Source organism: Camelus dromedarius, chromosome 9 (genome assembly GCF_036321535.1).
Source record: "Camelus dromedarius isolate mCamDro1 chromosome 9, mCamDro1.pat, whole genome shotgun sequence".
NCBI lineage: Eukaryota > Metazoa > Chordata > Mammalia > Artiodactyla > Camelidae > Camelus > Camelus dromedarius.
The window spans coordinates 39,493,949-39,517,075 of NC_087444.1; the positions used below are offsets into that span (position 1 = coordinate 39,493,949).

A 23,127-nucleotide genomic window follows, 5' to 3' on the forward strand; every position below is an offset into this window, starting at 1 on the left:
AAATTGACTAACACTTGGGTCAACTCATTATTTTAAACATCAAATTCAAAGGGATGTTGTATAAAATGAAAAGCAGCACTAAATTTATCAATATCAAAAAGTATTCTTCATTTTTTCTGTGTTTTTGTAGTCAATTTGCATGGTACTGTGGTTTATAATTAAATCTTCTGCATATTAACTTACTTTATAAAATGTCATAAATCATAGCTAATGATTTGTTTTATGAAAAGTTTCAATTTTGACATAAATTTTCCTACCTGTCTAGCTAAGTCACAAATTACCTTTTCCTTCCCCACCTTGGCACTTCAAATTTAGTTCTTCCATTTGCAACTTAACATTGATAAAATCCATAATTCATGCTGCCATATTTCGTTTTTGATTACTGAATATTTAGCAAACATTCTTTTATTTCAAGAGAAACTTGTATTTGAATTAATAATACAGTAAAACATTGTAAAGCTCTTTGACTTTAAACCAATGAGTATTAGTAAAGAACATGAGACCATTAAACTCTTTGTTTTCTTTGAATACATATACTGAAAGACTTAAATAACTATACCCCTGAAGCTTTTCAGAGTCTTTTCAGGAAACTGAGAACAAATATTTTCAAAATGTGTCACACAGTTGAATTAAACAGTAAGAGAAACATCAGTCTCCTAATTTAAATTAGAATAATAATTTTTTAACCTAATATAGCATAGCTGCAGCACCATTCATCTTCATAGAAACTTTAAGAAAAATATTTAGCTAAGATTTCTCTTTTTCAGATGCAAAAGATTCAGAAGGATGTACATCATGAGTTCCCTATTTTAGACTATGAATTGACAACATTTCTTTGTGAATTTGGAAGACCTTGGAAATTAAAATGTACTCAAATACTAATTGGGCAATGTTTCTTGTATCACATGACTAATCTAAAACTAGAAGTAACTACATTTATTCAAATTTTGAGTCCGTCAATTTTTGTAGGTCTTTTTTTTCAAAGTACAGTTGATTTACAATGGTGTGTTAGTTTCTAGTGTACAGCATAGTGATTCAGTTACACACATATATGTATATTCTTTTTGACATTCTTTTTCATTATAGGTTATTGTAAGCTATTGAATATAGTTCCTGTGCTATACAGTAGGACGTTGTTGTTCATCTATTTTTTTATATGGTAGTTAGTATCTGCATCAATTGATGATTGATATTTTTAGAAACTTTTTATATTTTATAGGCAATTATTTGTTGGCTTAACTGAGAATCTTTCATTTTCTGGAAAATATATATTTTTTTTTACCATAACATTAATAAGATTAACAATATAATTATTTTTTTAACTGTCTATAAAAAAAATGGTTGCCTCTTTTTATGCAGAAACCCAAGCATTTTTATGGCTGGTCAATATTAAAGGCTCAAATTCTTTTACAAATCTTTAAACTTTTGGGGTTTGTTGGATATTTGTTTCTGATTTCAGGCAATCAGGTGTGTTCATTCTCTTTTCTTTTCTTAATTAAAGACAGTTATTTTAGAACAGTTTTAGTTTCACAGCAAAATTAAAAGAATGGTATAGAGAATTCCATTATATATCCTGCCCCAGCACATGCATAGCCTCCCCAGTTATTAATATCCCCCATCAGAGTGGTACGATTGTTACAACTAATGAGCCTGCATCAACACATCATCATCACCCAAAGTGAACAGTTTACATTAGGATTCAAGCCTGGTATTGTGCAGGTTTGGACAAATACATCATTGTGAATCTAGTCTGCCTCTAGATTCCTTTTTTTTTTTTTTTGCATGTGGATGTTGAAATCTTTCACCCCCATCTTTTGAAAAGACTGCCTTTGTTCCACTGTGTTTCTTTTACTCCTTTATCAAATATCAGTTAATTATATTTGTGGGTGTGAGTTCTGGGGCCCTCTGTTCTGTTCCGTTGTCGATGGATTTGTTTCTTCTTTTTACCAGTACCACACTGCTTAGATTACTGTAGGTTGATTGTAAATCTTGAAGTTGCATAGCATCAGTCCTCCAACTTTTTTTCCTCTCCTTCAGTAATTATGTTGACTATTCTGGGTCTTCTGCCTCTGCATAAAAATTTTGCAACCAATTTGTCAATATCCATGAGTAACTTGCTGGGAATATTTTTATTGTGATTGCACTGAATCTGTAAATCAAGTTGGTAAAATCTTACATCTTGACAATATTGTCTTCCTATCCGTGAAATTATAGTATCTGTTTAGGTTTTCTTTGATTTTGTTCATTAAAGTTTTGTAGTTTTCCTCATATTGTTCTTGTAAATATTTTTTAGGATCTATACCTAGGTTTATCATTTTTTGAATGCTAATATAAATAGTATGTTGTTTCTAGAGTCAAATTTAACTTTTTTTAGTGTTGGTGTAGAGGTAAATTATTGACATTTGTTTACTAACCTCGTATCCTACAACCTTGCTATACATTTGACCCTTGAACAACATGGGTGTACACTGTGTGGGTCCACTTATAGGTGGATGTTTTCCAATAATAAACACTATAGTACTAACCTCAGTTGGTTGAATCCGCAGATGCAGAACCACAGATACAGAGGAAATACAGATACAGAGGGCCAATTCTGCATTATACATGAATTTTTTTGAGGAGGATCAGGATCTCAACCCCTATGTCCTTCAAGAGTCACCTATAATTGTTTATTGTGCCGGTAGGTTTTTGGTGACTTTTTGATTTTCTGCATAGATGATCATGTTATCTGTAAACAAAGACATTTTTATTTCTTCCTTCCCAATATCAGTACATTTTATTTCTTCTTCTTATTGCATTAACTAATATACAAATTACAATGTTGAAAAGGAGTATTTGGAGGGGACATCCTTGCCTTGTTTTTGGATTTAATAGGAAAGCTTCTAGTTTATTTAGTTTATCGTTTATTAGGTCTGATGTTGGCTATAGGTTTTTTGTAGATATTCTTCATCAAGCTGATGTATTTCTATTCCTGTTGTACTGAGAGTTTTTGTCATGAATAAGTGTTGGATTTTGTCAAATGTTTTTTATACTTATATTGATATGATTATGTAATTTTTCTTTTTTACCCTGTTGATGTGATGATTACATTAATTGATCTCTGAATGTTGAAACAGCCTTGCATACCTGGGATAAACCCCACTTGGTCATGGTGTATAACAATTTTTATACATTTTTGGATTCAATTTGCCAATATTTTGTTCAGCATTTTTGTATGTATGTTCATGAGTGATATTCATGTATAGTTTTATTTTCTTGTAATGTTTGTCTGGTTTTGATAGTAAGGTAATTATGACCTGATAGAATGAGCTAGATGTTAATTCCTATGCTTCTATCCTTTGAAAGGAATAAAAAATTGGTATATTTTTTCCCTTAAATATGTGGTAGCATTCACCAGTAAACCCATCTGGGCCTGGTGCTTTCTATTTTGGAAGGTTATTAATAGCTGACTCAATTTCCTTAATAGATATAGGCCTATTAAGGTCTTATTTTTTCTTGTGTAAGTTTTGGCAAATTGTGTCTTTCAACAAATTGGTCCATTTCATCATCTAGATTATCAAGTTTGTTGGCATAGGGTTGTTCATAATATTCCTTTATTATCCTTTTAGTTTCCATGGAGTCTGTAGCTCTGTCTCCTCTTTCATTTCTGACAGTAGTAATTTATATCCTATTTCTTTTTTCTTAGTTGGCCTGGTTAAAGCCTAATTAATTATACTGATATTTTCAGAACCAACTTTTGGTTTTGTTGATTTTCTGTTTTCCATTTTATTGATTTATGTTTTAATTGCTATTTATTTCTTTCTTCTGCTTACTTTAGATTTAACTTGCTTTTCTTTTTCTAATTTCCTAAGGTGGAAACTTAGGTTATGGACTTTTGATCTTTCTTCTTTTCTATTGTATATAGTCAATGCTATAAATTTCCCTCTAACCAGAGCTTTTGCTGGATTCCACAAATGTGAATATTGTGTTTTCATTTCCATTGAGTTCAAAACATTTTTAAAATTCCCCTTGAGATTTTTTTCTTCAAGCCATGTTTTTATTTACAAGTGTGTTGCTTAATCTTCATGTATTTTAGGACTTTCTAGCTATCTTACTGTAATTGATTCCTGGTTTAATTCCATTGTGGTCTTAGAGTTGACATAGTATAATTTTTCTTTTTAAGTGGGAGGGAATAGCTCAAGTGGTAGAGTGTGTGCTTAATGTGCACAAGGTCCTGGGTTCAAACCCCAGTGCCTCTTCTAAGAAAAAAATAGAATAAATCTAATTACCACCCCCCAAAAAAAGTTTGTTAAGGTCTGTTTCATAGCTCAGAATGTGGTCTATCTTGGTGAATGTTCCATGTAAGCTTTACAAGAATGTGTATTTTGCTGTTGGATGAAGTCCTCTGCAGATAACCATTATATCCACTTGACTGAATTCAACTATGTCCTTATTAACTTTTTACCTGCTGCATCTGCCTCTTTCTGACAGAATGGTGTGGTGTTGAAGTCTTCATCTATAATGGGGGATTAATCTCTTTCTCTTTGTAGTTCTGTCAGTTTTTGCTTCATGTAGTGTGACATTCTATTGTTAGGCATATGTATCTTGGTAATTCTTATATCTTATTAGGGAATTGACCTTTTTTCAAGATAAAATACCATTCTTTATCCCTACTAACTTTCCTTGCTTTAAAATCTGCTGAGTCTAAATTCAATATAGCTACTCCTGCTTTCTTTTGATTTGTGTTAGCATAACATCTTAACCCATCCATTTACAACATATTGTCATATAGTTGGGTCTTGTTTTTGATCCACTCTGGATCTTTGGAGCATTAATTTTTGGATATTCAAATTGATTATTGATATAGTTGGATTAATATCTATCATATTTGTTATGATTTTCTTTTCGCTTCCCCTTTTCTTTGTTACTATTTGTGTCTTTTACTCTTTTTCTGCCCTTTTCAGTTTTGAGCATCTTATGATTCTGTTTTCTCTTTTTTCTTAGCATATCAGTTATACATTTAATTTTTTAAAATCATTTAAAATGTTTAAATGGAGTTTGCATTATGCATTTACAGCTAATTCAAGTCCACTCTAAAAAAACACTATATACTACTATATGGGTCGTGTGAGTAACACATGCATGCAAGATATACACATAAGTGTAATAATCAAATGCACTGTTACTATTATTATTTTGAGCAAACTTATATCTGTTAGATCAATTTAGGATAAGAAAAAAGTTTTTATTTTACTTTCACTTATTCCTTCTTTGATGTTCTTTCTTTGTGTAAATACAGATTTCTGATCTATATTAGATTCCTTCTGCCTTAAGAACTTATTTAATATTTCTTGCAGTGCAGATCTACTAGCAACAAATTTCTTCAATTTTTGTTTGTCTGAGAAATTACTTCTCCTACACTTCTGAAGGATAATTTTCCAGAGTTAAGAATTCTAGTTTCTTTTTTTTTCTTCCCTCCTTTCTTACAACACTTTAAACATTTCTTTCCACTCCTCTTTTTGCTTGTGTGGTTTATGAGAAATTGGATGGAATTCTTATCTTTGTTCCTCTATAGATAAGGTGCTTTTCCCCTCTGGCTATTTTCAGAATTTTATCTTCATCTTTGATTTTCTATATTTTGAAAATGGTATGCCTAAATGTAGTTTTGTTTTGTTTTTATGGCATTTATCCTGCTTGGTGTTCTCTGAGATTCCTGGATTTTTGATTTAGGGTGTGACATTAATTTGGGGAAAATTCTCAGTCATTTTCGTTTCAAATATTTCTACCATTCCTTTTTCATTTTTTTTCTTTTCCTGATATTCCCATTATTGGTATATTATACCTTTTGTAGCTATCCCACCATCCTTGGATATTCTGTTGTATTTTTTTTTTCAGTGTTTATTCTCTTTGCTTTTCAGTTTTGGAGGTTTTCATTGAGGCTTTCTCAGACTCAGAGGTTCATTCCTCAAACATATCTAGTCTACTAATAAGCCCTTCAAAGGCTTTCTTCATTTATATTACATTTTATGTGTGTGTGTGTGTGTATATATATGTTATTTTGGTTCTTTCTTAGAATTTCCAACTCTCTGCTTACATTTGTCCATCTGTGCTTGCATTCAATCTACTTTATTCACTAGTTACCTTAGCATTTAATCATAGCTGTTTTAAATTCCCAGTCTAATAATTCCAACATTCCTGCCATTTCTCGTTCTGATGTTTACTTTGTCCCTTCAAATTGTGTTTTTTTTTTTTCCTTTTGGTATGCTTTGTAATTTTTTTTCTTGACAGTTGGATTTGATATAGTGGGTAAAAAGAAGCTGCCATAAATATTCCTTTAGTACTGTAGTGGTAAGTGGGAGGTGGGAGAGAGCAGCCTATAATTGTATGATTAGGTCTCAGTGTTTTTGTGAGCCTGTGCCTCTGGACTGTGAACTTTGCCAAGTGTTTCTTAGGGCCTACCCCAACCCCCATTGGTAGATCAGGATGGGTAGAGTGGGCTGGAGTTGGGTATTTCCCTTCTCCTATGTAAAAGGTTAGAGCTAAATGGGTATATCCTTCCCCCCAAGCAGTTAGGCTCTGATTAAAATCTATCCAGCTATCTATCTATCTATCTAATCTATCTATCTATTATCTATCTATCTATCTATCTATCTATCTATCTATCTATCTATCTATCTATCTCCAGCAAGTTAGGTTCTGGGTAGCTAGTTTTTCCTCAGGGCAGTCCTTGTAAAGAAGAATAGAGTGCTCTGGTGTATTTCAAAATGATTCCTTTCACCCTTCCTGTGTTGGAAACCTGAGGAGGATTTTCTCTCTGATTCTTACTATGAGAACCTAGTTGATAAAACCAGATAAAATACACAAAATACAAGGGCTCCGTTATGACTGGGTCCCCCTGGAGTATTTAACTCTCAGACTATCTGTACTGAGTTTCCAGCAAATCATCAGTTACAATTCAGGTTTTCCTTCCCTGGCACAATTTCCCATGGAGGTTTTCGCTCATGAATCTCTTCTCAGGTAAAGCGTGATGCCCTGTTTTCACCTGTCAGTCTTTGTAATCTTGGGGGAGTGGCTTGCCCTGTGTCCTTATCTGTCTGGTGGATTTAAGAAGAATTGTTGATTTTTTAGCCTGTTCAGCTATTTACTCATAGTTAGAACAGAGTGGCAGTCTCCAAGCTCCTTAATGTAGTATGGGAAACCTGTAGTTAGTCACTGTCAATTCCTTTTTTTTTTTTTCTTGTTGAAAAAAAATAAATCTTGTAATATTGTTTACTTTATTATTTTAAAATATCCTTACAGAATAAACAAATGGAGTTTTCTTTCTACTCTGCCACAGTAAATTGAATTTGTTACTAAATGTGTTAGTGAAATATTTGATATACCTACCTCCAGTTTGCTTTTTTTTTAAATTTTGTAATCCTAAATATATTACAGCTCCTCTGCTGCATCTGCACTTCTGCACTCAGTTCTGTATCACTAGTATGCTTTGGTTTTTAATGTAAAATTTTTTCCACACTTACTTCTTTTATACTAGAGAAAATGTATTTATAGTAAATGTTTCAATTTAATTACCAGTTACAATCGCATTGGTATCATTGTGACTACTGCTGTCTGTGTAAAGCATTCAAGTAAACATATTACAGCACATTAGATCAATACATGGAAAAAGTCATTTGAACTGAATCAGTCTGTTGACAACAAGTAGATTAGTGATGTTTTTTGTTTAATACTCAAAATGACATACACATTTAACATGTATACCCAAAAGTAGCAATATCTTATGTGCTCCATCAGATAGAGTAAAATGCAGTCCTGACAAACCAATAAAATTATGCTCAGTGTTCCAATGGATGTTTCAGTGGAAAAAATTATGCTTCTTCACTTTCAAATGTAAATTTAAATTAATTAAGATTAATGTTAAATGAAAAATGCTGGTCCTCAGGCATACTAGCCACATGTCAAATGCTTTATGGTCATGTGTGGTTAGTGGCTATGTTATTGGACATTGCAGTTAAGATTTTGTCACAGTCAAATTATGGGGACTATATAGAATAACCATAAGTGATTAATCCCAAGTATATACTTTGAAGTATTTATGATTGTAAAATATTTTGCCTTAAATGTGTTTTAAGTGGAGAATGATTGTAACCATTCAGACTGGAGGAAAATCTACAATCTATAGTTGGATATTTATTTTTTGTTATATAAAGGGGCACCTTTTCCACTAGATAATATATACATCAGCTTTCATGAATACTGTGTAGTATCCAGCCTTTCAGTAATCAATTTTAAATAACCAAAGCTCTAAGAGATTATTACAGATATGGCACATAGTTATTCTAATCACACATTTGTTTAGTTCTTAAATGGAAAATATGATACCATAAAAACAAATCATTGCAACCCCTCATTGAATTTATTTCATTCTTGGCAATTTCACTTTTATATTAAGGTTCACCTTTGGACAAAAGTTGACCACGAAGGGGCTTTAAACTCATGTAGGAAAGACAACAATGAAGTCATGCCTACCTTTAGATGAATTTGTCTGCCTGAGTACTTTCTAGGCTACAGTGCCAGTTAGAGCACCTAAAAGTCAAGAATGCATGACATCCAAGAATGTGAAGGTTACTAGGGGTGGAATCTCCACAAGGCAGAGTCTGCCAGTATTTATTCAGATCTAGGCTCAAATACCATCTCCTCAGAAGTGACCTCTCTTGTTACTTCTTTCAACCATTCCCTTATATGATTTAGCACTCATCATATTAACAGTCTACAGATTTTAATTTTTTATGTATGTTTTTCCTTACCTCCAGTCCCATAAGAAAAATAAGCTCCATGAAAATGGGAAGCTTGCCCCTTTCGTTCGTGACTGAATTCCTCTCAAACAGAAGAGTGTCAGGCATGTTTTGGGTGCTCAATACATATTCAAATATCCAGTGACTAAATTTTAATAATAAATTCTGCATTTATAAAGGTTAATGTGTGCATACATACATACATACATACAAATGTGAATATGTGCATATAAACACATACTTGTGTGTGCACACTTATATGTGTGTGTGCACTTACATGTGTGTGCATTCCTTTATTCATTGGACATCCATTGTGGAAAAACACAATGAGATTATAATGTTGAACAAACACAGATAAAACACCTTTTGATTTCAGGGATCTTAGAGTCTAATTGGGGAAATATAAATTGATCAAATTATCACCCCAAACAGTAATTTCTAACTATGGTTGTTGCTATGAAGAGAAGTGTCAAAGTTTTGTAAGGGCACAGAGTTCTTTGGCTCCATCTCAGGTGTCAGAGAAGTTTTCCCTTGAGAAATGATATTTAATCTGAAATATGGATAATGAAAATAAGTAAACAGACACGCCAAACAGAAGAAGAGATTTTCCCACTGAGGGACTAGCATAAGCAAAGGCCATACAGAGGGAGGTCACACAGAGTTCTTACAAAACTGAGAGTACAGTGGCTGAAGCATAGAAACCAAGACAGCATTTTAAGAAATGATGCTGGGGCATTTTAGTCCATTGTGTAGGGACTTGTAGGCTGTGCTAAGTATTTTGACCTTTATCCTAAAGGAAATAAGGAGCTATTGAATAGTTTTAAGCCCTGGGTATGCGGAGTTTATAAAATACGGAACTGAAATAGATACCTTGGATTAGAGCAGTGATGACACAGATCTTTTTGCTTTAAGACCATGAGTACATAAAATAGCACAAAGTTTGCCTTCATGTTCCCAATAGGATGTTCACCGTATCAACTTGACTTTGTTTTCAGCCTTAATCATTAAAACCAGATTCTCTTATCCTCTAAACAACCATTCTGTAAATGGCAAAGTGAGCTCAACTCTTAACTGCCCCCTTCATACTACTCAGTACTCATCTAAATGCAGACAGACTTTCATTTACCCTGAATGTAACAATTATGTTTAATATTTCTACAGCACTCATATAAAAGGCACTATTCTCTGTCCTTTACACCTGTTAAGTAATTTGATCCTCCAATCATCCTATGGTGACACTAAGCTCGTTTTACATAGGGTAGACTGAGGATGTTAACGGCTGTGGCCATCCATCAGTCCCAAATTAGAAGGTGATGCTCATCCTCCAACACTGTGACCATTTTCAACAGTGAAAACCTGAAACATTCCTGACTCTCACCTTAAAGGCATTGCATTTGTATCTTCTGCAGGAAAACATATAGAAGCAATGGCATGATCATGAGTCCTTGTTACCTCGAGTGCCTGGAGAAGTCAAGCAATAGTCAAAGTTATAAACTACCTTAGCGATGTATTTAACCAGGCCAGCGCCTCAGGATATAGGTCAGCTGGTAAAGTCTGCTGTCAAGTGAGAAAAGGAAACAAAACATGAAAGAATATTCCACTTAGCTCTTCAATGACATTTCTTTTTAAATGGCCATGATAAAGTCCAGGGCTTGAAGGAAAATTTAGATGGGGGATATTCCATCAACAACAGCTTAACATCCCCAGATAGGCTTAAGGAAGTACCAAAGGGACTAAAATAAAAATAATTACAAGTAGAATGGTTTTAAGCTTAGGCATTAACTATAGTTAAGTACAGGATAATTGTTTCAGAACTACCGAGGGATTCTGTGCTGGCTGAGAAAATAGACTACAAGGTCACAAGGCTGTAATCTGCTCTCGTTTGCCTTCTCTTCTCTGACTCTTGTTTTCACCTTTCTCTTTTCAAAGAGGGACGTATGGCGACCCGTTAGAAGCTCTAGTAGAAATCTGGAGCCCAACAGAACTTTAAATCCCTGCTATTCCACACAGTACTGTGACCTTTAACTAGTGCTTCAACTTCTGAATTCCTCCCATCTTCAGAAGACGGTTTGATAGAAAGACTGCCTTGGAAAGTTGTGAAAATTAAGTGCATTGTTTAAGTATCTGGGACATAATAAGTGCTCATTGATAAATGAATGATTGAATGATTTCATGTTGTTTCTCTTACAGTTCAGTTGCATGTTCTTTATAGGTAGAGGTTAGGACAAAATTTTGGAGAATGATAAAGGAAAGAAAAATAGAAATAATACTTGGGAAAACCATCCTTTTGATTTTTTCTCTTTTTTTTTTTTGGACATTGCTATCTTAAGTTCCAAGCTATGGAAATTTAAAGAACATTTTAATTATTTTTCTTAAAAGAACAATAATGTGTCTGAATGCAGTCTGTCATATTCAGGTACTTAATTCAGACAGGAAGTACCTGACCTAAATCTTTTGCATGTAATTGGTGGGTTGAATAAAATGTCTTCCTAGGTGTAATTTTTCTTTAACAGCAGGTAGCTGGTTTTTGGATTCTGTCCTATGTCTAGTTTTTACTTCTAGGCTGAAATTTTGTGAGCACAAAACTACCTTCCATCAGGTAAAATTATAGTTATTATGTGGCATTAGAAAAAAATCCAAGTATTTTCAACTAAAATTTTACATCAATTGCTAATAGCTCTTATATCCTTTAAAATATATATACACCATCTTCCATTTTAGGATTTCTATTTCTAGTACATAAACCCAAATACGAGATTCCTTTAAAGACCTATAACCCCAAAAGGACCTGGCTTGTATTAATGAGGAGGAACACATTCTGATTAGTTTTGATTAAATTAGAGATACTGTATTGCTCTCCTGAGACCTAATAAAAGGAGACCTTTTATAGGTAGTGAGACACTTAACTTTGCCCTTAACCAGCTGCTTGGCATTATGGATTCTGATAGAATTAAGCTGTCTTTGGAAATTAACAGAGGTCATTGAAATTAAAGACATTTTCTTAAGAAAAAGAGACCTTGGATTTTTTTTTTTTCTTTTTACTCCAAGGATGACATTTTCACAGTCCTTCTTTAGGCATAGGGTACTTTTCAGCAGTAATTATTATTCTGTCAACCCAGAAGCCCACAGAATTTTAGTTATATCTTTTTTTCCTGGTATGTAAAAATATTCACATACTATCACATAAAGGTAGTGAAATAAGGTTAATTTCTGATAAAGCAGTGGAAAATTAGATGCCACTCTGTCCAGTGTCTTAGTTGAAGCTTGAATTGCTCCAGAACACATAAAGAGGCATTTTAGAGCCTCTCCTTTCCACTTATGTAATAGTGCTCCCTTTCAAAACTGCCACTAAACAAAAGAAACATCCCTTCTATCTTTTCCACGAGGTCTTACTTCTGTCCTATATGGCTACATGTAACAGTATAATAGTTTTTCAAAGATGCCCCAGTTTCCTTAGCTCTACAGGCATATCAAACATATGGAAGGGTGTCAATGGGCAGTCTATCCCCGGGAAGAAAACTTTTGCTTGTGGTTCATCATGAGTACTCATGGTCCATGATGGTGCACAGCATGAATCACCTTTGAGTGTGTTCATTCTAAATTAGGATGAGTATCTAAGAGTCCCAGTTTTCTCTGATCCCTTTTTTCCTCTCCCTTTGCTCCTCTTCTTCTTCTCTGTCATGTCCTCAACACTCTTTTCCACTTTCTGGAGAAATTTCTCAACGTTCTTGGCTCCATCATGGAAACTAGACTAAAATGGTTGATTATTCCAGGTTCACTGGAATTGGTTCTTCATAAACAAGCATTTCTAGTTCTGGTATCAGTAAACTCTACTTCAGATTATAGTAAGGATTAGTTAGGTTAACAGTATTTCTGAATCGTGGTCTATGTACCCATCCTGACAAGTATGGTGTTCAGCTTGTGCTTTCTTAGATTCTGTTTTTGTCTCTTTGCTATCCATTCATCACAGGGTTGAATATATTGATTGTTGTCTTATTTCTCTATTTTTGGTGCTCTGATATTTATGGGTTCACTAGCAGGGGAGAGACTGCCCCTCCCAGGGATAACCAAAATTTAGAGAAAGCCCGTGGCTTAAGGGAGCATGACTTTCATATACAAACCAACCAATCTGGAGTCTAAAACACCCAAAAACCCACTTTACCTAGTTTTACACACCAAAACATTATTTCCCTTTGCCAAAATCAACCCAGGTTCAGGTACCAGACAATTAGAGATCACCTTAGCCCAGAACCCTCTTACATTGTTCAAACTGTTTAGTCCTAAGCTATGTGTCCTGTCCTGCTTGCCTTTCCTACAGAAATCCCAGTGAAGTCTTGGCCTTGGCTTTCCCATCACTCCTGCTAATAAAGATCTTCTTGAAAAGGCATTAGCCTCTCCATGTTGTCACTCAGTCACCTATCTATGTGGAGATTTGGACACAGAACACGTGGAAGTGAGCAAAGAGGATGTCAGAGATAAAGTCTAGTTGTGATGTTCTCCTACAACTGATATGACCTCAGATTGCATAATCTTTACTTCCAAAAAGGCCACAGTAAGACACTCCAAGTCTCACAAATTTGAGGAAGTACATCATTTTATAATTTTTCTTCATCAAATAAATGACAGAAAAAGGAAATCATGCTTGTGTATCTGACACTTTGGCCGTGTGGTCACTGTTTCCTCAGTCAGCTGAATCATTTTCTAACCCCTCATACCTTGTTCTTGATCAGCTATCTTCCCTCAGGCTCTGTGTGTCCCTGACCCCTTCCCTCGATGTAGCCTATATCAGCATAATATGTAGAAATCTATAGATGCAAAATATGGTATAAGATGCATTGTACAAATATATAATAATTCTCAAATGCAGGCAAACAGTCAAGTCTATGTTGACCTAAAATGTGCTATTTTATATTCTCTTTTCCACATTTGTCAAAAGCCTGAAGCCACTTTTCAAAATTATTTGGTGAGTATATATATATTTAAAAAAAAAAAAAAATCTTCCTCCTAGAAGATTTGAATCTAGAAAGACCTTGACTCACCTTTTCCTGGTAAACACATCAAACCCAGAGCTGCACAGATTCCTGGTGACTAAGCTTCTCCTCTGTGCTAATTGCTGTGCCCAGAAGGCAGACTCAGCAGTGAAGGTGGGACAGGACTCGCCTGTGGGGGTTTTAAATGCCATGCTAGGAGTATAGTTTTTTCTGTCATCAAAGAGTAACTGTTGAAGGGAACTGTGTCCAAAAACGTTAAGAGATATGCTATGGGAAAAGGCTCATTTAAGAATTAGTTATCCTGATAAAACATTCCCGAGGCACAGGGAAAGAGCAAATTGCTGACTGGAGGCTTGTTAACAAGAATCTTCTGTAGAGACACAGAAGATCATGGCCCCCGACTAATGAATATTGTAGCAGGGAAATGGCATGACAGGTTCCTTCTTGTTCCAATTGAGCCTGTTTCTGCAAGAACAAAAGGTCAGTTGTGCTAAAGATATTTACAGAAGCATAGTTTGGACATGCCTTTCAGTGCACCAGAGTTCGATGGTTGCTGTGGAACTGATTTCTTACACCAAGGCCAGATGGTGGCCAGGAAAAAAAGCCAGAATATGCCATTCTGTTTACTAAGAAAGATTCAAAACAGGATCACCCTCAAGAGAAGATATGGCTCTTTGGGGGCCACAGAGATAACCTTTTATTTAAGAATAAAATTGGCTCAGTGAAATGATCAAGCTACCACTGATAATTCATTGAATCAAATAGAGCTTGTTAATAGTCAATAAATCATTATTTAAATCAAGTTTATTTGAAAAATATCCTACTGCTTTGTGGTGTTCTGAGTGGACTTTATTTACTCCATTTTGGGTGTTGTGTGTGCATATGTGTGTAAGTGTACATAGTATATAATATCATGTTTATTAAGAAAAATTTTAAAAGAACAGAAGAAAAAAGAAAAATACATAGTTTAAACTCTCCCTGCATCCAAAAGCAGCCACTATAAATATCCTCCCCACAAAGATTTTTTTTAATATTAATGCATATATATTTTCCATTTTTTTTCTCCTTCATGTTGGTGAGGGGAAATAAAGCTTTAATGTAGATGCTGTTTCAAATTACTGTTATTTTCCTCATGTTTATAAAACCCTAGGAAATGAATCTTCCTATTTTCATGACTTAAATTTTAACAGATTGTCTTTCTGTAAAGCTACTATGTGTGTGTATGTATATGTGTATATCCAACTGAGTCATTAGAAATTGTTTAGTCCTAAATGATCATCTTAAAGAAGAGAGAAAAATACAGGGGCTAAATATGTTACCTAAATTGTCTTCATTAATGTGACCTCAGTTTTCTTATGATTCTAAGATGTGTGGATTTTGAGTTTGTTCAGCCTTTTCCCTGTTGTGACATAGGAATGAAGACTTCTAAGCTCCTTGTATCTTGGACCAGAAACCAGAAGTTCATCATTTTGCTTTACTTTTAATCTTTTCCTATTGTTATATTTGATTGTGACTTTTGGAAGGAACATGTATGTAGCTAATTTTTAAAAATATATTTTCCTGTCTGACAATCTTTATATTTTTATTGAAGCATTTGTAAATTTACGTTTAACATATTGATATGTTTTACCTGAAATCTATCACCTAAATTTTTATTTTCTTTTAGTCATACCTTTACTCTTTTTTCTTTCATTCTTTTTGATTAGTTAAATATTTTCTACTCTTCAGTATTCCTATGAGTTTCTTATATTTTTATGCTTTTAAGCTAGATTTGTTATATTTTCTTGAAACTACACTGTATATTTTTGACTTTTTAAGTTCTAGTAATGAATTAGTATTTTTCCATTAATCAGAACATGGAAGATTTTGGACATTTAAGCTGCATGTCAACCTCTTTTTTTTGAGTTAATTTTGTCATGTCATATTCTAAGATATACCCCAAATATTCCATGATGGATTTATTATGATCATTCCATATAGAATGTACTACTGCTGTGCTTTATAATTATTAAGTGTTATCAAGTTAATATATGTCTAATATTCATTGAATGACTAGCATGTACTAGAATCTTCTTAAAGCCCTTTATAGGTATAATTTCATTTTATATTTTTAAAAAAAATGGATTATGTAGAATTATAATCTCCATTTTACAGATTAAAAAAATGAAGCTTATAAAAAAGTAATTGCCCAAGGTTCACACAAGTGGTAAATCTTGGAACCTAAATTCAAACTCAGAACAGCGTGAGTGTAAAAACAAAACAAAGAAAAAAGAATCAAAACTAACCCATATTGCAAGAATCCCATCTACAAGTCAAGCAAGGTTATCTCTGCCATTTAAGAGGAAGAAAGACTATTTGTCATCCTCTAGACTTTTTTTTTAAAGCTTTATTGAAGTATAATTGATATACAACAAACTGTACATATTTAATGTATAGAATTTGATGAGTTTGGACGTAAGCCATCACCTGGGGCATCATCACCACAGTCAAGGAAATAGACTTATCCAACACTTCTTGAAGTCTCCTTGTACCCCTTTGTTTTTGTGAGGGCAATGGAGAGTTGTTCAGTGGTATAAAGTCCCAGTTATCCTGGATGAATACATTCTAGAAATGTGCTGCACAACAAGTGCCTATATTCTTCTTGACTTTTGAAGATGACACTCCTTCCTAGAGGAGTTAATATGTGAACACCAAGTGGCTAATGCCAGTGCCATCATTTCTTTTTTTTTTTACTTTTATTGAAATATAGTTGATCCATGAGTGTTTCTGATTTGTTATATACATTAATTTGTGTTTTTTTTTACAGTCCACAAATAAGTGATATCATACAGTATTTGTCTTTCTCTGTCTGACTTATCTCACTAATGATAATATTCTCTAGGTCCATCCACATTGCTGCAAGTGGCAGAATTTCATTCTTTTTTATAGCTGAGTAATATTCTATTTTATTCCACATATATATCCCACATCTTCTTTATCCATTCATCTGTTGATGGACACTTAGATTGTTTCCATAGACTGGCTCTTATAAATAATGCTGCTATGAACACTAGAGTATATGTATCTTTTCAAGTTAGTGTTTTCTTTCTTTTTTTTCCCCTCAGATAAATACCCAGGGACAGAATTGTTGGTTCATGTGGTAGTTCTATATATAGTTTTTTGAGGAACTTCCATGCTGTTTTCCACATTGGCTGCACACATTCCTACCAACAGTGTTCAGGGTTCCCATTTCTCCACATCCTCACCAACACTTGCTATTTGTAGACTTTTTGATGTTAACCATTCTGACAGATGTGAAGTAATATCTCAATGTGGTTTTGATTTGCAATTCTCTAATACTTGGTGATGTTGAGCATCTTTTCATGTGCCTGTTATTCAGCTTCACGTCTTCTTTGGAAAAATGTCTATTCCAGTCTTCTGCCCATTCTTTTTTCATTTCTTAATAACATTTCAGACTCTAGACCCATCCAAGTGGAATTCCTGGTGAAGCCAAATACAGTCTCCAGTTTTACCTCTGACTATTACTGTGACCTTGAATTTTTTTTCTTACTCGTAAAACTAAGATAAGATGAATTTAAGCTTCTTTCTTTAAAGGTCTAGATGCTTAAGAATTGTGGTCCTAAACTGAATACAACCTGCCTGATCTCTTGTTTTAATAGAACCATTTAGTTGGATTGTTTCTTTAATCGTAAGAACAAGTATGTAAAACTTTGCATCCTGCTGTGTCCATTGCAATTGCTTCCTATTTTCCCCTTGAAAGGAGGATTTAGCAAATTGGACTTTAAGCTTAATATCCTTCAGAAGATACCTCTTCTATATTTTTTCCTTAATAACTATTTCACAACTACTTAATATACCACAAACCAACAATCATTAGTATCTGTTTTACTGTTACACAGTGCCTGCAAAATAAAGTGGTCGCATGCATTTAGTTTGAATCGTTTTACTAGTTGTTTTAACAGCTTTTAGTTGTTTTACAATATAATTCTTTTTAAGAGGATAGAAAATAATATTGAATGGGAAATACATTGAAGTACTAACTCTGGAGAAGTTAGCACTTGAAATAACAAAGTAACCCAGCGAAAATAAATACTTAGTAATTATTCCCAAAGTGGAGTGGCATCGAGCTTTCTTCATTGCTTATCTGTGAGCTTCATAAGAAGCGGCCTCTTGAAGATGAACTATATATTGGAGTGTCAGAGAATGAGGCTGTCCATTTCCTGTCTATGTGAGAATGAGCTAGAGCTTGCAGACTTCTGTGCCCTTGGAACCATGGAGCATTTTATCACAAAGCCATCTGCACGAGCTTTTCTGAGTCCCTAACAGCAAGTTTCCATCTTACACTACTGCTGATTATTTTCTGTTGCTCCTTCATTTCTGTTTTTGTCCTCTTTTGCTATTCTCTCTGGCAGTCATCTGAAAGATACTCAACCTAGTTTTATTGAATGAATGAAAAGAAGTTAACATGAGGGTAATCAATCCAATGAGTTACAAATACCTCCTGTGCTTTTCCACTGCCCCCTCAGCACTGACTAATCTGATGCCCATGGGGTACAAGCAACATCCTCTTCCTGCCTGAGGGCCTTTCTGGCCGTGGGTCACCAGAGTCATCTGGGCAACAGTAACGTTTGCTGCGTTTAAGCCACTGTGTTCGAGGCAGCTTCATTTTCAGCAATAGGTTATTGATGTTAGTGTGTGTGTGTGTATATATATAAATGTTTACTGTGGTTCAGTTAATGTTTCTGGCACTAGCAAATATATAGCTCTAACTTGAATGTCTTTATTTATCCACTTACTAGCTGTATCTTGGACAAGTGACTATTGTGTTTTTTCACCTGTGATAAGGGTAGCACTCTGTGGTCATTATATGAGGATTGTAATGATGTATTTCAAATTCGCAAAGAATAGGTTTTCAAAAAAATATTATACTTGTAATTATAAAGTAATTTTTTATCTTAGTAGTTCTCTGAAAGTGATACAATATCTGGTACAGAATAGGTGCTTTACTGAAATCATGATTATGGAATGAAAAGGACATTATTAGTTGATATATTGATACTAATTCATGTTTGTCTTGGGAAGACAATAATCTGATCTAAAGGGAGAATTCATTCACCCACACTTACATAGAGCTATGCATATATATTCTAACCACATACTCTTGAAAAATATTCAGAATTAAATAATACCTGTAGTTTGGCACACCTAATATTTGTCTGCTTTGTCTGTATTAAAATTAAATTAATGTAAACATTATAGGACAAAGCATTTTTTGACATTATGCAATAGAAATTGATTCCATATATTCTGTACTATATAGAGTAACATAAATAATGATACTCCCCACACCCCGCCAACACAAATAAAACACACAAGGGCTAGCCTACCAATAATAATTAATTAGTTGTCCTACAAAGGAGGAAAAAGAGCAAAATAATATTTCTTAAGTAACTTTCATATGCAAAGCACATTCATGTGAATTATCTAATATCCTTTCAAGTAGCCTGAGAGGTTGATGCAAGAGAGGAAACTGAGTTCAGGATAATTAAGTATATTGCTTCAAAGACCTTCTTTTCAGACTTTCTTTTCAGAAGAAAGATGTAAGGTCTCCACCTCAGAGGCATATTCTAATTTTGTTGACATAAAGATTTCAGTAGATGGACCTGATGTAGGAAAAACAGATGTGGGATGTGAGGGCCGTGTCCCAGGCTTTGGCTGAGCCCCTTAGACGTGCCCCGCCAAGTGTGGGTCCTTGGCTTTGTGCAGGAAGGTCAGATTAAAAGTAGGTACACACTCCATAGACAGAGTGTGGGCCTTCTCCAAAGAGGGAGAGAGAGGGGGCAGCAGCCTCGAGGTACGTGTTGTCAGTTTTTATGGGCTTGGTGGCTTCATATGCTAATAAGTGGACGGACCAGTCTAACTAGTCTGGGAAAGGGGCTAGGATTCCCAGGAAGTTGGCCATTTCCCACTTTTGACCTTTTGTGGCTAGCCTTGGGACTGCCATGGTGACTGTGGGCGTGTTATTCACCATGTTAATATATTACAATGAACGTATAATGAAGCTAAAGATCTGCTAGAAGTCAAATCTCCCACCAGATTGAGCCTCAAGGCCTACTGGGGGTTGAATCTTTCACCATTTTGATGTTAATTGGTGCGGCATTCCTTGAATGGCTGTGCCCTGCCCCCTTCCTGTCTCAGACCTGAACACTCTATATGACATCACTCTGAAACTCTGGCAAAGGAGCACACACCTTTTCTTAACATTTCTATTTTTTTTGACATTTTCTAGCAAATTAATCTATTAATTGCTCAGCAAACAAAATAAAAGGACATTAAAGAAAGATTCAACGTCGAAGTATTTCCGAAATATTGGCCCCCATCCCTGTTGAGCCAAATAACTCAGAGACTGGGTCTTGGAGCTTAGAACAAAAGAGGCAGCTTTATTACTTTGCTGGGCAAATGGGACTCACAGTAGGCTAGTGCCTTCAAAACTGTGAACTCACCTTGAGGATGGGGCCGGGTGATTATATAGCCATAGCTCAAACAATAAACAATCAACAGATTCCTAAGACTTAGGGTGGCATCATGATGCCTCCAGGCGACCAATTATATGGAGATTGTCACTTTTTTGGATCTTCTTATCTTGTAAGTGCCCAAGGTGTGGTCTTGGTATTTAGCTTACTTTGTAAGGTTACAGTTCTGTTACCTTCTCCCTGGAGATAGACTCAAAGACCAAGTATGACTGTGGCTTTTGATGACTGGAATAAAGTAGAAACAGTAAGATCAAAAGCTTTAGTTTTGACAATGGGCCTGGAGCTGTGAGTAGTAACCAGTCAGTCAGGTTTGTTAAGGGGTCTAAAGATGTAGTAGAGAATAACCTTTGTTTTATTGGAGGTTTACAGGGACACCATGACCTAGCCCATGGGGATGGCTGCAAGAACAAAGAATGCCTGCAGCAAGAAGATTACAACAACAGCCACACCCTTTCCTTTATTTTTTGTATAAAAGGAGACTGTATTCTGACTAGAGCAGGATGGTTCTCTAAGATAATAGTCTGCCATCCTCTCGGTCTGCCGGCTTTCCGAATAAAGTCACCATTCCTTGCCCCAACACCTCGTCTTCCGATTTATTGGCCTGTCGTGCAGCGAGCAGAATGAGTTTGGACTCGGCAACAAGGGCAAGCATAAGAATAAGCAATCACTTAGCCTAAATGTGGCCATTTTATTAGTCCTCCTTCAAAAGCTACACAGGCAAGTCATCATCTTGGTGAGTTTGCCAGTGAAAAAAATTGCCAATAATTAAAGAATGACGTTATGCTGTTGAAGGCATTAAAGTATGAAGATTGAGCAAGTACGAAAACAAGAAGTTCATATGATGTAATGAAATTGGGTTTTGACAACAAAATGATACATATTCAAAACTGATCTTAGCAACTTCTAGACATATGAGCTTAACATTATAGTAACCACTATGATTTTTCCATTTACTTAGCAAAAGAGTAAGAATTAAAGTGATTTGGGGTGAAAGTTTTGGATATTGTACCCATAAACAACAGACTTGTACAGTTTTGGCACTCAATAAAATAGCTGTTATGCTCCATGTTAAAATGTCTCCAGACATTCTCTGGCGTACTGTGCGTGCTCACAGTGGTAATTCTCTCTGTATGTGATAGAATTCAGAGCTTATTTTTCTTTTACCAAATTACTGACTGCCTCCTAGCACCTAAAATGGACCAAGGCACCTAAAATAAATGAAGACTGATATCATAATTACTAGTTTAGTGACTGAGGAAATTTATTTCTCTCCGTCCCTTCATCCCCTCTTCTTCCTCTGCCTCCTCCTCCTCTGTCCACATTCTTATTCGTATTTAGATAGCAAATAATTTAACCTAGGGAAAAAAAAAATCTCTCTCTAGAGTGGGTAATTGGGCTGGAATATGCATGACAGAAAGAAACCTTAGTAGGGATGTTGGCCAAACCAGAAATGCAATAATACATAATACAGGGTATTATTTCAATTCCATTATAAAAGATGTTTATAAAAGATGTTAAGTAAACACTCAGTCTCAACAAGTTTTGATTAATAACAAAAAGAAAGCTACTTTGGCTATGCAACAGATATTTTCTCAGTATATCTATATGTCTGTTTCTTTTCAAAAAGCCGGAGATACCTATATAAATGAGAGAGAGCTTAGGCTTAAAAATAGGCCAGGACACCGCTCTCTGAGCATCTGGACTCAGAATGGATATCTTGGGGTTCCTTGGAGAACACAATCTCTAAATAACGGAAAACTTCAAAACCAGATATGCTATCCCTCGTAACAAAGAAAGATAACTTGAAAATTCTGATACAAAGCATGCAAATGAACTTCAAGACTCAGGACTTTCTTGATTATTCAATTCAGTTGTCATAACAATTTTAACACATTTCATTACTCACGTGTTTTTTGCATTCATTAACAATTATAGTCCATATATATATATAAATGGAATGAGTCTGAATCCAAACACAAGAAGACTGATGCCCCAACTCCAAGATAGTAAGGCAAAAAGAAAGAATTCTTTCTTACTCAGCCTTCAACTTTATTTAGGCTTTTAGTGGATTAGGTGATACCCACCTTCATTAGGGAGTATAATCTACTTTCCAGAGTCCACCAGTTCAAGTGTTAATCTCAAGAAACACCCTCACAGACATATCCCTAAAATATGTTTTAAGGAAATATCTGGGTATCTCATGGCCTGGTCAAGTTGACACATAAAATTGACCATCACAGAAATCCAGACCTTTAAGTACCCCACAGAAATGTTAAAGCAATCAATCAATACTTTCAGATAACTGTGTGTATGTGTACATTATAAAGATAGAGATTTAAAAAAAAAAAAAGGCTTTTGGACAATTTCCTATTTGCAAGTTAATTCAGGGACAGCTCCTCTTATTAGGTTGCCTTAGTGATGGGAAAGCCAATTCCTACCACTAGCCTTTGCTGGATGCATCATATTCACTGGACTGTAGAGCTGAAAACTGCCCATTTAACCTTGGCCGTATGTCTTGTAGTTCCATGTGCTTGGTCATATGGGAAATGGACAGCTGCCTGGATGAATAGTCCAAAAATCTTGAAAGAGTTGCTTTAAAAATAGAACTCTAACACAGTCAACATTATAGATTTGATGCCTCTTTAAATCTATGATTTTCTCCCAATATTTGTTCATGAAGCACTCATTCAGCAAATGTTTATTGACTGTCTCCTTGGTGAATTTATAGTGCAGGATGCTCTTGGTGTTAGAGGACAAAACATGATCCATAGCCCCTGGGGAAGTTAAGTGTGTCAAGATTTTTCCCTTTAGTAAGCTGGGACTGCCCTG

The 23,127-nt window shown here is 34.9% G+C and overlaps 1 non-coding gene across 1 annotated transcript; it reads left to right on the forward strand.

Annotated features, from left to right (window-relative positions):
• Nucleotides 1-4,164: 4,164 nt before the first annotated feature.
• On the forward strand, nucleotides 4,165-4,238 carry TRNAI-AAU (transfer RNA isoleucine (anticodon AAU)). The gene has a single exon. It is a non-coding gene; the product is annotated as a tRNA-Ile (tRNA).
• The last annotated feature ends 18,889 nt before the right edge of the window (nucleotides 4,239-23,127 follow it).